This window comes from Ambystoma mexicanum, chromosome 1p, assembly GCF_040938575.1.
Source record: "Ambystoma mexicanum isolate Mex_15411 chromosome 1p, UKY_AmexF1_1, whole genome shotgun sequence".
Lineage (NCBI taxonomy): Eukaryota > Metazoa > Chordata > Amphibia > Caudata > Ambystomatidae > Ambystoma > Ambystoma mexicanum.
Genome location: NC_090921.1, coordinates 1,339,399,730 through 1,339,413,923, shown reverse-complemented (window position 1 = coordinate 1,339,413,923; position 14,194 = coordinate 1,339,399,730). Strand labels below are relative to the sequence as shown.

Here is a 14,194-nt window from a genome sequence, read left to right as displayed (position 1 = left end):
CTCCAGCAGTCAACTCTGCTCTTAGTCCCAAAAACCTCACCTTTTCTCCAGCATGGGGTCTGGCATGGATTCACATGCTCATGAATATTCCCCGTCGTCAGGCTGGGAATCCTCGGTAAAGAAAAAACCAGTATCAGTTTCGTTTCTGATCTGTCTTTCGTAGTAATAACCAATCACTGGTCTCTGCGTCATACTGACCACAGCCAATGACTGCCCTCTACCTAAGCACCGCCTCTGGCAGCCATCTTCAGATTTTTACCGCACGTTCATGTGTTGGGATCCTCGTGCTATTGCTCTCGAGCGTTAGTGCTTTTTTTTCGCGCTTTTTCACAAAAAACTTCAATTCTTTCGGTCAAAAGAGCCTCAAGCTCCACCGATCCTACATCCGATCAACGGGGACCCGTGTCGGATTCGTCTGTGCCCCTCAAGGGTGAAGATTTCGTCGAGCTACACTTCGGAGGACTCCAGAAGCTTCTCAGGCCCGGTCTCGGAGATGGCCCAGGAGAAGGGAAGCTCGACGCCCGGAAAGCTGTTCAGGGTCTGCCCTGGATGCCAGCTGCAGAACGTCTTTAAGGAGGACGAACACTCTTTCTGCCTTTACTGCCTTCATGAGGACAAAACGCACGTGGAGAAGGACTGTGCGTTTTGCGGCAACATGTCGGAACGGACCATGAAGGACCGTCATCAACGTCTCGCCAACTGGCTGGAGGGTAAGAGCCCGTCTGGCGAGAAGAAGAAGAAATCCGAGCGGTCTTCTAAGACCTTTGAGGGCGCCCCGGCGACGGGGGCCCAACATAAGGCCAAGCACCGCGAGTCCGCTGGCACCGGGAGCGCCGAACGGTCGGGCTCTACGGGCGCCAGGCAGGGCGCACCCTCCCCGGCACCATCAACCACGAGCCAACGCTCTGGGTCGGGTAAGAGGAAGGCCGAGCACCCGGCGAAGCTCCTGGAAAGGCCCCGGTCGAGCTCTAAGGCAGAGGAGGAGCGTGGCAGTGCCCCCTCCCTCAAGGATAAGGCGGTGAGCGCACCTAAGGTGGTGAAGGCCTTGATCCATCCGACCAAGCCCTCTATCGAAACGGTCGCGGCGGCCCTGGCCCAGCCTGTGGAGGCTGCACCAGTGGTGGCGACCTCAGGGCCCAGAATCTCCCTGCCTCCTCGGAGGGAGTCTTCTTTTGTGCCCATCGATAGGACCCCCGTGAAACCCTCCGTGGGGAAGAAGAAGGGGGGGCAGGGCGTCGTCGTAGATTCGGCCTCAACCTCAGAAGAGGAGCTGATCGAGGTCTTAAGCCACGGCCTAGGCGTGGAACAAGGCCAGCCCGTCGGAATGGACCCCGACGCGGGTGACGACGACGACATCGTCGAGGATACCGACGGGGCCCCTGCTCGCCCGTCGGATTCCCCTCTGCCAGCGCCGCGAGACAACTCGGCGGCCATTTTGTTGGCCATACAGTCCTTATGCACCGAGATAAGGACGAGGCTACCGTTACCGACGGAGGAACCTCTCCCGTCGGGGGATCCAGAACCGGGACCTTCTGGTGTTCCCCCTACCAAGAAAAGAAGGATCCATCCTCCACCTCCTTTTCAACCGTCGCGCCCCGTCCAGCCCTCCTCCCCGTCCACCCGAGGGGATGATACGGGGACTGACACGGCAGCGACGGGTACGGACGACGAGGCATACGACGAGGATTTTCCGTCGTCGCCTCCCACCAGGGCTTCTCCGCCCGACGCGATCGGATCTTTCCACTCCATGATCTCCAGGGCTTCCGAGCTTTTCCAACTCTGCCCTGAGGAGAAGAAAAAGGAAGGCTTCCTTTATCAGCGGCGCGAGGCCAAGAGGAAGACGGTCCTCGCAGTGCCTCTGTTGGACGACATTTGGGATGAGGGCCTTTCCCTCCTCAAGAACCCTTCCACTACGCCAGCTAGAAGAGACCGGTACGAGAAAAAGTACCGGGTCCCGGACACGGCCCCCCTATGCCTCCGGGCGCAGCCTACCCCGGACTCCGTCGTCTCCGCGGCAGCCAGGAAGAAAGCGGGGGGGGGGTGCGGCCTCCACATCGACTTCCCCGCCGGACGGCGAGGGAAAGAAATTGGATGCTATGGGACGTAGAGTCATCTCGTCGGCAGCGACGACGATTAAAGCGGCCAACGCCTTGGCTATCGTGGCCCGCTACGACAGGGAGCTCTGGTACAAGATAGCTCCCCTGCTGGATTTTCTGCCGGACGACAAGAGGGCGGAGGCCCTTGAGATCCTCCAGGAAGGTGAAGTGGCTTCGGACCACGCCATCACCGTGGCGACGGACATCGCCGACACTGGGTTCCGCCAGCTGGGCAACGGCGTTTGCCTTCGACGTCGTGGATGGCTCAAAGCTACGGACTTTCGGCAGGACGTCCAGACCAGAGTCCTGGACATGCCCTTCGACGGGAACAACCTGTTTGGGAAGACAGTGGACGATTCCCTTCAGGCCATCAAGGCGGATACTGAGACGGCCCGGGCCCTTGGAGTCCTGCAGCAGCGACGGACGCCCTTTCGGAGCGGCGGAGGCAAGGGCGCCTCCAAAGGTTCCGGCGGCGGTTTCGCTTCCTACCGTCAAGCGGCCCGCTCGTCGTCGCAAGAGGCCTACAGAGGACGAGGCAAGTCTAGCGGACCCCGCCGTCGTCGCCAAGGAGGTCAAGGCGGCAAGGCCGCGTCCAAGCAGGATTGAACCGGCCGTGGGGTCGGGCCCCCACCGAAGCACCCCGGTGGGAGGCCGGCTGGCGGGCTTCGTCAGCGTGTGGGAGTCCATCTCCACCGACCGTTGGGTGCTGGACGCCCTGGCCCGGGGCCACGCGCTCGAGTTTCAAAGAAGGTGCCCGCGCGTCCCCCCCGTGGCCAGGAAAGAACTTCACGTCCCTCAACTTCTCCTGGAGGTAAAGGCGATGCTCAGAAAGGGCGCCATCGAACTCGTCCCAAAGAGGCTTCGGGGCTCCGGAGTCTACTCGCGATACTTCCTCGTGAAGAAGAAGACGGGAGGATGGCGCCCCATCCTGGACCTGCGACGGCTGAACAAGTTCATCAAGGCGCAGAAGTTCCGGATGGTCACCCTCCAGCACGTCCTGGGTCAACTGGAGGAAGGAGACTTCCTATCGTCGTTGGATTTGGAGGATGCCTACTTCCACATTCCCATCCTAAAGGGGCACCGAAAATTCCTCAGGTTCGTGGTCCAAGGGCGTCATTACCAGTTCAAAGCCCTTCCCTTCGGACTACGGTCGGCACCCAGGGTATTCACCAAGTGCCTCGCACCGGTGGCGGCGCAGCTGCGCCGCGAGGGGATTCACGTCTACCCCTACCTGGACGACTGGCTCATCCGCGCCAAGACGAAGGAGCTCGCCGTGGTCCACACGGCAAGGACCGTCCAACTCCTCACGGACCTGGGATTCTCCGTGAACTACGCCAAATCCCACCTGGTGCCCGCGCAAGTCGCACTGTTTCTGGGAGCGAGGCTCGACACAGTGTCCCTTCTGGCCTCCCCGTCGGAGGAGAGGACCAGGACCATCTTGGGCAAGGTGCAACGGATGTTGGTGGCCGACGCGGCCAAAGTGAGATCCATCAAGTCCCTCCTCGGGATGATGTCTTCCTGCATCTACCTCATTCCCATGTGCAGACTCCGGATGCGCCCGTTGCAAGAATTCCTGGATGCGCGCTGGATCCAGACGACGGGCAGCTTCGAGGAAAGGATCAAGCTCGACGAGAGTTTCCGACGAGCGATACGGTGGTGGGGCACCCGCGCGCATCTGACGGCGGGCATGGACTTCCAGACCCCAGCCCACCAGGAGACTGTGACCACGGATGCCTCCCTGGAAGGGTGGGGAGCGCACACCGAAAATCTGCACGCGAGGGGACTCTGGCTCCCGACGGAGAAGTCCCTGCATATCAACGTCCTGGAGCTCCGTGCAGTGTTTTGGGCCCTCAGGTCCTTCCTTCCGTCCCTCAAGGGCAAGGTGGTGAGGATCTTCACCGACAACACCACCACCATGTTTTACATCAGGAAACAGGGCGGAACCAGGTCCCCAGCGCTGTCCAAGGAGGCGCAGGACCTGTGGCATTGGGCCGTCGCCCAAGGGATTTTTCTGGTGCCGTTTCATCTGGCAGGGATAAAAAACACCATCGCCGACTCACTCAGCAGGGAGCTGCGCTCGTGCCACGAGTGGGAACTACGGCAGGATCTGGTGGATCGCCTCTTCCGACGGTGGGGCACACCCCAGATCGACCTGTTCGCGACGGCGACGAACACCAAGTGCCGGAGGTTCGCCAGCAGGTTTCCCCAGACGAGGAGCATGGGCGATGCTTTCTCGTTCCCCTGGGAGGGCCTGTTCCTCTACGCGTTCCCTCCCTTGCCTCTGCTAATCCGGCTCGTGAACCAGCTCAAGAGGTCACGGTGCAGGATGATCCTCGTCGCACCTGCGTGGCCGAGGCAGATATGGTTCCCGGACCTTCTGGACTTGTCAGCGTCCCCGCCGATCAAGCTGCCGGCGGACGCGGATCTACTCTCCAGGGAAGGAGGCGCCATCCTCCACCACGACCCGAAGTCGCTGAACTTGCAGGCCTGGCTCCTGCAGCGCTAGAGTTTGGAGGATACTACATACCGGCCGATTGCAGAGAGGTTCTTGCAAAGGCCAGGGTGTCCTCGACTCTTAAATGCTACGGACACAAATGGAAGAGGTTCTCTGTCTGGTGCCACGCACAGAAGATTAACCCTCTACGGATTACGGCTCCCCAAGTACTGCCGTACCTGCTGACGCTGGCCAAAGCTGGTTTGGCACACGCGTCCATCAAGATTCATCTTGCTGCGATCTCCCGATACACCAGAACCACGGGGCGGACGTCCTTGTGGTCTCATCGTCTGGTGAAAGAGTTCATGAAGGGACTGTTCAGATCGTTCCCGCCGGTGAAGGCTCCGGCCCCGGCGTGGGAGCTCAACGTGGTGCTGACCAAGCTCATGGGACCTCCGTTCGAGCCTCTGCACTCGGCCCCGTTGAAGTTTCTATCGTGGAAAACAGCTTTTCTTGTGGCCATCACCTCCGCACGACGAGTGGGAGAGATCCAGGCCCTTTCCTGCAAGGCCCCGTACTTGACTTTCCACGACACGAGGGTAGTGCTCAGGACGCACCCCTCCTTCATGCCCAAGGTACCGTCGGACTTCCATCTCAACGAACCCTTGGTGTTACCTGTGTTCTTCCCGTCGCCTTCGTCGCCGGCTGAGAGGACTTTGCACTCGCTGGATGTAGCTAGAGCGCTGAAGTTCTACGTGGACCGCACGAAGGGTTTTCGGAAGACGTCACAACTCTTTGTGAACTTTGGACCTGTCAATCAGGGGAAGGCTCTCTCGAAGGCTTCCATCTCCAGATGGCTCTCCGGCTGTATCATGTACTGTCACCGGTTGGCAAACCGACCGCTGCCTGGCCGTCCGAGAGCCCATTCCACCAGAGCGATCGCAGCTACCACGGCGTTCCTATCTGGTGTGCCCCTGCTGGACATATGCAGGGCTGCTACGTGGAGGTCGACGCACACCTTCACGAAATTCTACTGCGTCGACCGGGATTCCAGGGAGGAGTCCAGGGTCGGCCAAGCAGTGCTGCGCAACCTGTTCGCCTGAGGTGAGCCTGGTGAGGAGGTAAGATGCTTAATGTTGAGTTGATGTGATGCTTAATGTTGAGCCTTTGCCACCTCCCGTGGTTGTGCATGTGTGTACTGCTATGTATTCTTTATTCATGAGCATGTGAATCCATGCCAGACCCCATGCTGGAGAAGGAACAAGTTACTTACCTGTAACTGTTGTTCTCCGGCATGGGTCTGGCATGGATTCACATGCGAACCCTCCCGCCTACCCCTCTGCGGCTCTTCACTTGGTCATACTGCCACTTCACGTGCTTCCAAATCTGAAGATGGCTGCCAGAGGCGGTGCTTAGGTAGAGGGCAGTCATTGGCTGTGGTCAGTATGAAGCAGAGACCAGTGATTGGTTATTACTACGAAAGACAGATCAGAAACGAAACTGATACTGGTTTTTTCTTTACCGAGGATTCCCAGCCTGACGACGGGGAATATTCATGAGCATGTGAATCCATGCCAGACCCATGCCGGAGAACAACAGTTACAGGTAAGTAACTTGTTCCTTATGCAAGTTCCCATTGATTCACAGCCGTAGGCTGTCAATCACACAGCAGGGTGGCTGGCAGCCAATTGGAACTGCTTTCACTCAGGCACACCTAGAGACAAAGGACAGGGACGTTTCGGGACCTTGCCTCACTTTTTGCCTTTCCAGACACACTGGAGCCTGGGCGGGCTTCAGGGCTTAAGCCCACCAAAGGCAAAACACACAAAGGACTCAAACCTGATGCAAACAGAGTAAAAGTCCAGAAGAAACTAACTGACAAGAAATGGTAAAAAAAAGAAGACAGAGGCCATTTTGAGAAAATGGTGACCATAAGGTGCAGCACTGCATCTGAGGAATCAGCCTGCAGATACATGTCACTAGGTAGTAACAAAGAAACCACTGCTACCAGCCATTCAACTGAGTTAGTGTAACAAAATGTTACATGAGGAATGGGTTAACAGAATTACTATTTAACCCCCCAGCACTCCACATTCGGTGGTGCGTTCTGGACCCATAAAGTAAAGGTAAGACAGGTGTCATCTTACTATTCTTGGGAACAGTAGTTTGTCCAAGAAAATGTAGTTTGACATTAAGAGCAGTCAAAGGGACTTCTCAGTGGCACTGCACGGAAGGTGCTGTGTGTCACAATGCCAAAGCAGATGCCTATGGAGTTTACCAGACTCGATAAAACAGTAAGGAACATAGAAAATCATAATCCGAAAAACACATGAGTGAGTGAAAATTAAAAAGCCCTGAATCCAGCAAAAGAGCTGGGGGTCTCTTAAGGTTAAAAGGAATTGGCACAGAAATTAAAATTCTCCCGAACACTGAGCTTAGGGCCTCTCCAGCTGAAATCATGGATAAAAGGAGGACTTTTTGCAGCCATTCAACAGATCGTCATCGAAGCCATGACCCCTATAAATAGGAGCATCCTGCTGAAGACCAGTTAGAGCAGCCATACAGCATTGTCTTCATATACCATCCCGGCTAAGCCCTGCTCCTTTGATGATCTCCAGAAGGCCTTCAGCAGTGCTCCAACCCCTGGACATATGGGAACAACCATTCTCAACCCCTGCTTGATGATCCAGCCTTTGGAAGTGTCCCAGAGCCATCCTGTGGGCTTGCCATCTTCCTCGTGGGCTACATCACTGCATCGGTCACCATTCATACTTCGGACCCTGCAGATCCTTGACTTGTGAACAAGAGGTCTTTCCCTGCAGTTGCAGCTATCCTGTACGAAGAGGGGCCTTGCTTCTTTGTTTCTGCCACGAGGGTTGACCTCTGCCCTTTCATTAAAGTGGCCATTGCTGATTTCCACATGCATAATGTCATAGGGGTCCTCTGAGGTTGTCAGGAATGTGTTGGTCCTTTTCTATCGTGCCAGGGTTGTTCAGCTCTCCAGTCCCATGAACCATCTGACCAGAGCGAGGAGCCGATGACTAGCTGGACCGAAACCCGATGCTGAAAATGACCTCTCTCTGCAACCACGACCCCTACACCTCCTTCAAGGATACCAATAGACAGAGCATGCGGGCCAAGTGATTTCAGGAGCTGCCAAAGTGGCGTATGAGTGAATCTGAGTACAGGGGGTGAGTAAACAAAGCTGTTTCAACACCCCCCTGACCTCCATAGGGTCTAAGGGGCATAAAGTCATTGCCCTACCTCTCCCTTGCCTGACCGTTATCAGTGGAATTCTGGTCCTGGATGCTCCCCTGGGCTTCCCCCTAAGATGTTTGGATTGGGATCTCCCAAGAACTTTACTTTCATTTTTCTTCAACTTTGAGACACTTTCAACTGTATGTTGGCTTTGCCAACACTTATTCAGACTCCTTTAAAGACTCCTAGAAGCTCATATCGGTTAAGGCCGTAACATGAACAAAAAGTGTAAAAGCCTTGAGTTAGGCTTTAACGCCTTTCATTCGCATAACGCCCCATTTTCAAGCATTGCCATGGGCGACAGAAGGGGCGCAACACAACTTGCGTTTCTGCCTCTCCCTCCCTCTTCGTCATACAACAGCTCCAGCATGGCTCAAATGCTGGAGATCCCTTTGGGGTCCGCCTGCTTTATTATGCATAAAGCAGGCGGACCTCATAGGGATATTATACACGTGTATGGCAGGGAGCGTGTACAATTGTAATGAAGGGAGGGTTCTCCAGCATGGGGACTGGCATGGATTCACATGCTCATGAATATCCCCGTCGTCGGGCTGGGAATCCTCGGTAAAAGAAAAAAACAGTTTCTGATGTTTGTTAATCTGCTTAGAATCACATGCTGTGCATAGTCTGACATCCAGTGGTCACTGCGGAGTATTGCATTTTGTTTTTCGTAGTCGAAAAGGGGACGTCGACAAGGCGTGTCTGTAACACTATCCCTATAGTGACATGCAGTGTACCCACAATCCCTCACGCGTCGAGGTCCCTCAGATTGTTTTTTTCCGCCCAGATATTGGTCGCCTTTATGCGGAGCTCCTCGAGAGACATTGCAAAAACATTTATTCGACCTTTGGTCGTTATTAACTTATAACTATACTATTACTTTATATCCCTCCTTCGGCGTCGTAGCTGTGAAGCTGTTCACTGCCAATCAAGATCTTCGGTGTAGAACACGTTTGCCGAATACGTGGCCTGGCCTCGCCGGCCAAATACAGTAGGGAGAGTGGGGTCATGGGACATTTATTGTTTCTCTTTGAGAATGCCTTTCCCTTTCCCCTCCCTTTCCTTTGGGGTTGTTGTCACATGCAATCGTTTCCCCAGCTATGTAGAGGACACCCTTTAGGTTTTGCCCGTGTTGCAAGGGCAAGTTTACCTGGAATGACAAGCATAAACGGTGTAACCGTTGCTTGCCCCTCGACCACAAAGAAGACGGCTGTGTGGCCTGTCAGCTTCTTAAGCCGAAGACTTTAAAGGACCGCAGGGTCAAAAGGTGGGCAGCCTACGCCATGTCTAGGTCTGATTCCTCACTCGCCGCCGCCGCCGAAAGTGACGAGGAATGTGATAACCCGACGTCTGTTTCGGAAGTCGTAGACCTCTCTAAGGAGCGTTCACGCTCCTCGTCGTCTGTCCCCGGCCCCGACAAGCTCGGCTCACACCCTGCTTATGGGGATGAACACCCTGGCGACACTGACGCACACAAAAAACACTCCCATAAACACACAACCCACGGCTCTTCCTCATCGAAGACGAAGAGAGCATTAGCGCCAACGGAGACGCAGGTCCTACCGGCGGCCTCCTCTGACCGTAAGAGTCTTAAGCTCCCCTCGCAACCGCAAACGCGACTAGCGACTGGGCTACCCCCAGATAAGGGCACTATCACTAAACGGCCAGACGACGCGCACCGTCAGAGAGCACCCGTCGGCGTAGAGCAAGCGACGCCTGTAACGCCGACGCCAGAGGTACCCTCGATAGACAGTTTAGTTGTCGAGAGCCTGGCGCGGATTATTTCCACCGATAGCCAGAGACGGACGGCGAAAGAAACGTCGATCACCGCTCACAGGGCCCGGTAGACGCCGAAAAGGAACTGCCCCCTCCGTCGAGAGGGACTCCTAGCCTACCAGAAGGCTTTTCAGAAGGCGAGGGGAACCTTTCTTCGACGTTATGGGATAGGTCGAAGCGTTTTCAAACTGAAGACCCTCCCTTTTCCCCCCCCCTGACCGCTCTGGGGTACCTCAAGAAACCCTAGAGAGACTCCAGTTTTGTATGGACAAAATGGAGAGGTTTATGGAGACTCAGAACCTTCCAACACCCAAGAGATCAAGAGAGGGACCTCAGGAGGATCCGAGGGCCAAGTACCCTAGACTGTTTAATCCCCCCCAAGAGGATGTGAATTTATATGACCTCACTGGAGAGGACCCCCACTTTCAGGAGGATGACGAATTCTTAGGCAATGAAGGGGAACAAAACCTAGAGGAGGAAAGTTTTGAAGATAACCCAGATATGGGTGATGGGGGCTTCGGAGAAGACCCAGAAGAGGGTGCTTCACAGCCCTGGCAGTCCCCATCAGCGTTTTCAGGCCCTGACGGCCTAAACCTGTCCCCCCCCCCCCCAAGGACTCGCCTATTAGGAGTACGTCACCTATAGACGATCAACCTACCTTTAATGCACTACTAGGCAAGGCAGCAGCGCATTTCGAAATAGAGACCGGGGATATTTCTCCTGACATAGACTTTGTAGAAAAGACCATCAAGGAGAAACCCCCTGTCGGCCAAACCATTCCCCTTCTCGCCTCAGTAAAGAGACAAATTATTCCTTCACTATCTACACCCGTGTTGATCAGAGGGGTCAACCCGAGGATAGAAAAATTATTTAGTCCTTCCCCATCGGACCCGTTATACATCAGGGACCACTCTGTACCAGACTCCTTAGTGGTGACTAATACAAGGAAAAGAGCAGGGGTCCCGCTGTCAACTAGCGAGGCACCACCAGATAAAGAGGGTAAAAAATTGTATGCCCTAGGAAAAAGGATTACAGCCTCGGCTGCCTTTTCCGCAAGAATTGCCAACAACTCTTTGCTGGCAAGTTACGCAGATGCACAATGGAGCAAACTACGTAAGGACTTCGAGGAGGTACCGGAACCCCTACGTACTCTGCTTCTAGCCACGGTTACTGAAGGGACCTTAGTCAACCAAAGCATCATTAAAAATACTCTGAATGCTGCAGAAACGGCTGGCCGTTGCCTAGTCCAAGGAATCCTCCTCAAACGCCATGTGTGGCTACGTAATTCAGGCTTTAAACCTGAAACACAAGCATCTCTAATTAACAAACCTATAGAAGATGCCAACCTCTTTGGTAAGGCGGTGGATGATGCACTAGAGACCGCAAAGAAGGAATTTGACACCATCAAAACCTTAGACCAAATTTCAAGGCCTCCCAACAAACGTGGTTATGGCAACAGACGCTTTTTTCGAGGCCAACGCCAGCAGCAACAACAGCAGCAGAAATACTCTGCAGGTAACTGGTCCTCTAACCAAGGAACCAATGGACAATACAACCAAAGAGGACAACGTTGTGGCAAGGGAAGAGGTCGGGGTCCCACCCCTAGAGGTTCCCAAGCCACCAACACCAAATGACTCAAAGATTCGGGTCCCCTCCCATGCATCGCCGGTCGGGGGCCGGTTAACATCCTTTCTTCCAGCATGGGAGGGTATAACATCAGACCGCTGGGTACTATCAACCATAGCCCGCGGTTACCGTATAGAATTCAACAGTTCCCCTACGTACAGACCCCCAAGGGGACGACGCATGTCACCAGAACACCTCGCCATCCTTCTTCAAGAAGTGGACCAACTACTAGAAAAAGGAGCTATATAGGTCGTGCCTCTATCTCAGGTAACGGAAGGTATTTATTCAGTGTACTTCCTTGTACCCAAAAAGGACTTAACCATGCGCCCTGTACTAGATCTGCGCCCAGCGAACAAATTTGTCAAACCTCAAAAGTTTCATATGGTGACACTACAGGAGGTAATCCCCCTGCTTTCACAGGGATATTACATGACAACACTGGACATGAAAGATGCATACTTTCATATTTTAATGTTGCCAGCGCACAGGAAATACCTCAGGTTCATGATAGAGGGCAAACACTACCAGTTCAGAGTGCTACCCTTCGGCATAGCATCAGCGCCGAGAGTATTCACAAAGGTACTGGCAGTGGCAGCGGCCCACCTGCGCAGGTTGTCCATCCCAGTATACCCTTACCTCGACGATTGGCTCATAACAGGGGATTCTTACGAAACATGCTTCTCAAATGCCCAAAAGACTGTAGACCTTTTGTTTCAACTGGGCTTCTCCATCAACGAGAAGAAGTCCAGTTTAGACCCCAGCCAGATCAAACAGTTCCTAGGGGCTCTAATTCGAACAAAGGACGGCCTCGTCTTCCCCTCCAACGAGAGGGTCCAAAACATGCTGTTTCAGATCCCTCAATATGTGGTCGGTCGAGAGGTGACGGTACACAAAGCAATGCGCTTAATAGGAATGATGGCGTCCTGTATTTATTTGGTACCTCACGCGCGCCTGCGCCCAATGCAAGAGTGGCTCAACAGCCAGTGGTGTCAGGCCAGCGGACAATGGGACGATCTAGTGGTGGTCTTGCAGGCCTTGGTTCTCTCGCTACGGTGGTGGTCGAAGGAAAACCTGGTAATAGGGAAACCATTCGCCAACCCCGCAGTGGAAGCCACTCTAACCACAGACGCATCCCTCGCAGGATGGGGGGGCTCACCTATCCCATCAGACTGCTCATGGAGTTTGGACTCCGAGTATAGCATCCAAGCACATAAACTTACTGGAGCTACTAGCTGTGTTCAAGGCACTGAAAGCCTTCCAGGCACACCTGCAAGGGAAGACAGTGATGGTCCTCACAGACAGCACCAAAGCCATGTACTACCTCCACAAGCAAGGGGGCACTCGCTTTCCAGGACTGTCCAAGCTGTCCCAGAACATCTGGAAGTGGGCTCTCAAACACATGTTCCTACTGTCACAACATGTACCAGGGGAACTCAATCTGCTAGCAGACGAACTCAGCAGAGACTTCCCTCTGCCCTCGGAGTACGAATGGCGGTTACACGAAGACATCGTCTTCGACGTCTTCACACAATGAGGATTCCCAGAAATAGATCTGTTCGCAACTCTAAAGAACTCCCAATGCCAAGATTACGCCTCCAGATACCCCCAGAACCAATCCAAGGGGAAAGGTCTATCGATACCATGGTCAGGGAAATTTGTTTACGCTTTTCCCCCGACTCCCCTTCTCAACAAGATAGTGCACAAGATGCACCAGGAACAAGTTACCATGATACTGGTGGCCCCTATGTGGGCCAGACAGCCATGGTTCGCTCACTTGATGGAGATGTCCCTATCTCCTCCAGTGAAACTTCCCTGCCCGTACAACATGCTGTCACAGGACAAGGGCAGGACACTACATCCATGAAGAACTCCGAGGAACGGACATTTCATCCTCCGACAAAGAGGAGATACTTTCCATCCACACCATTCAGGGTGATGATGACAAGAAAAATGTCGGGATGACACCCACCGGAGGCAACGCCGACAGTGACACCGTCCACAGGGATGATGGCTTAGGCCCAGCAACCCCCCCCCCCCCCCCGAGTACCTCCGAGAGACCTTTCGCAGGACATCCTCTCGACCCTTCACACACTGGTGTCGAAGATCCAGAGGAGGATACCGAGGACACCCCCTGCGGCACCTCTGGCGGCGCCACTGCCGGTGACCCCGTTAACACCGGGGGAACCTCTGGCGAAGAAGAGGAGGAGACATCCTACACCTCCATTCCGGCCCCTACACTCCCCCTCTAGGGGGGACGGAGTTGGACACGGCGACGACAGGCACTGATGATGGTGGCGGGATGGGAGACCCCCCTTTCGCCACAGCCGAGAGCTTCTCCACCGGACGAAGTGGGATCCTTCCATTCGATGATCACCCGTGCATCAGAGCTTTTCCAGCTCACACCGGAGGAGAAGAAGAAGGAGGGCTTCTTGAATCAACGCCGGGCGGCGAAGAGGAAGACCATCCTTTCAGTCCCCCTCCTGGATGATGTTTGGGATGAGGAGCTGGCACTGCTGAGGAACCCTGCCTCCACCCCGAGGAAGAGAGACTGACTTGAAAAGAAATACAGGGTGCCGGACTCTACACCAAGGGCCTCATTAAGACTAGTGCGGTAATGGTGCCGGCGCCGTTAAACCCACTCCGCACTATTACGAGGTCCCCTCGCGGGACCCGCTCTGGACGTCTGGTTTATCCAGACGTCCAGAGCGGGTCCCGCAAGGGGACCAGGGTGCTAACAACGGGCCCGTTCGTAATGGGCCCGTTGTTAGCTCCCTCCCCATTCCCATTGAGCCCTATGGGGGCTCGAATGGGAATGGGGAAGGACCGGGCCCGGGTTCCCTGAAGGAGGAAATACCGGGCCCTCCATACTCGGAATGGCCCGGTATTTCCCCATTCAGGGAACCCGGACCCGGACATGATTTTGGAGGCAGCCATGCCCTTATTAAGGGCATGGCTGCCTCCAAAGTCGTAATGAGGCCCTATGTGTCTTCGATTTCAACTGTCG

General features: G+C 54.8%; 1 protein-coding gene across 1 annotated transcript in view; it reads left to right on the top strand.

Annotated features, from left to right (window-relative positions):
* LOC138454024 (sacsin-like) overlaps positions 1–14,194 on the top strand; it is a 465,635-nt gene that overhangs the window by 429,439 nt on the left and 22,002 nt on the right. The window lies entirely within an intron of this gene.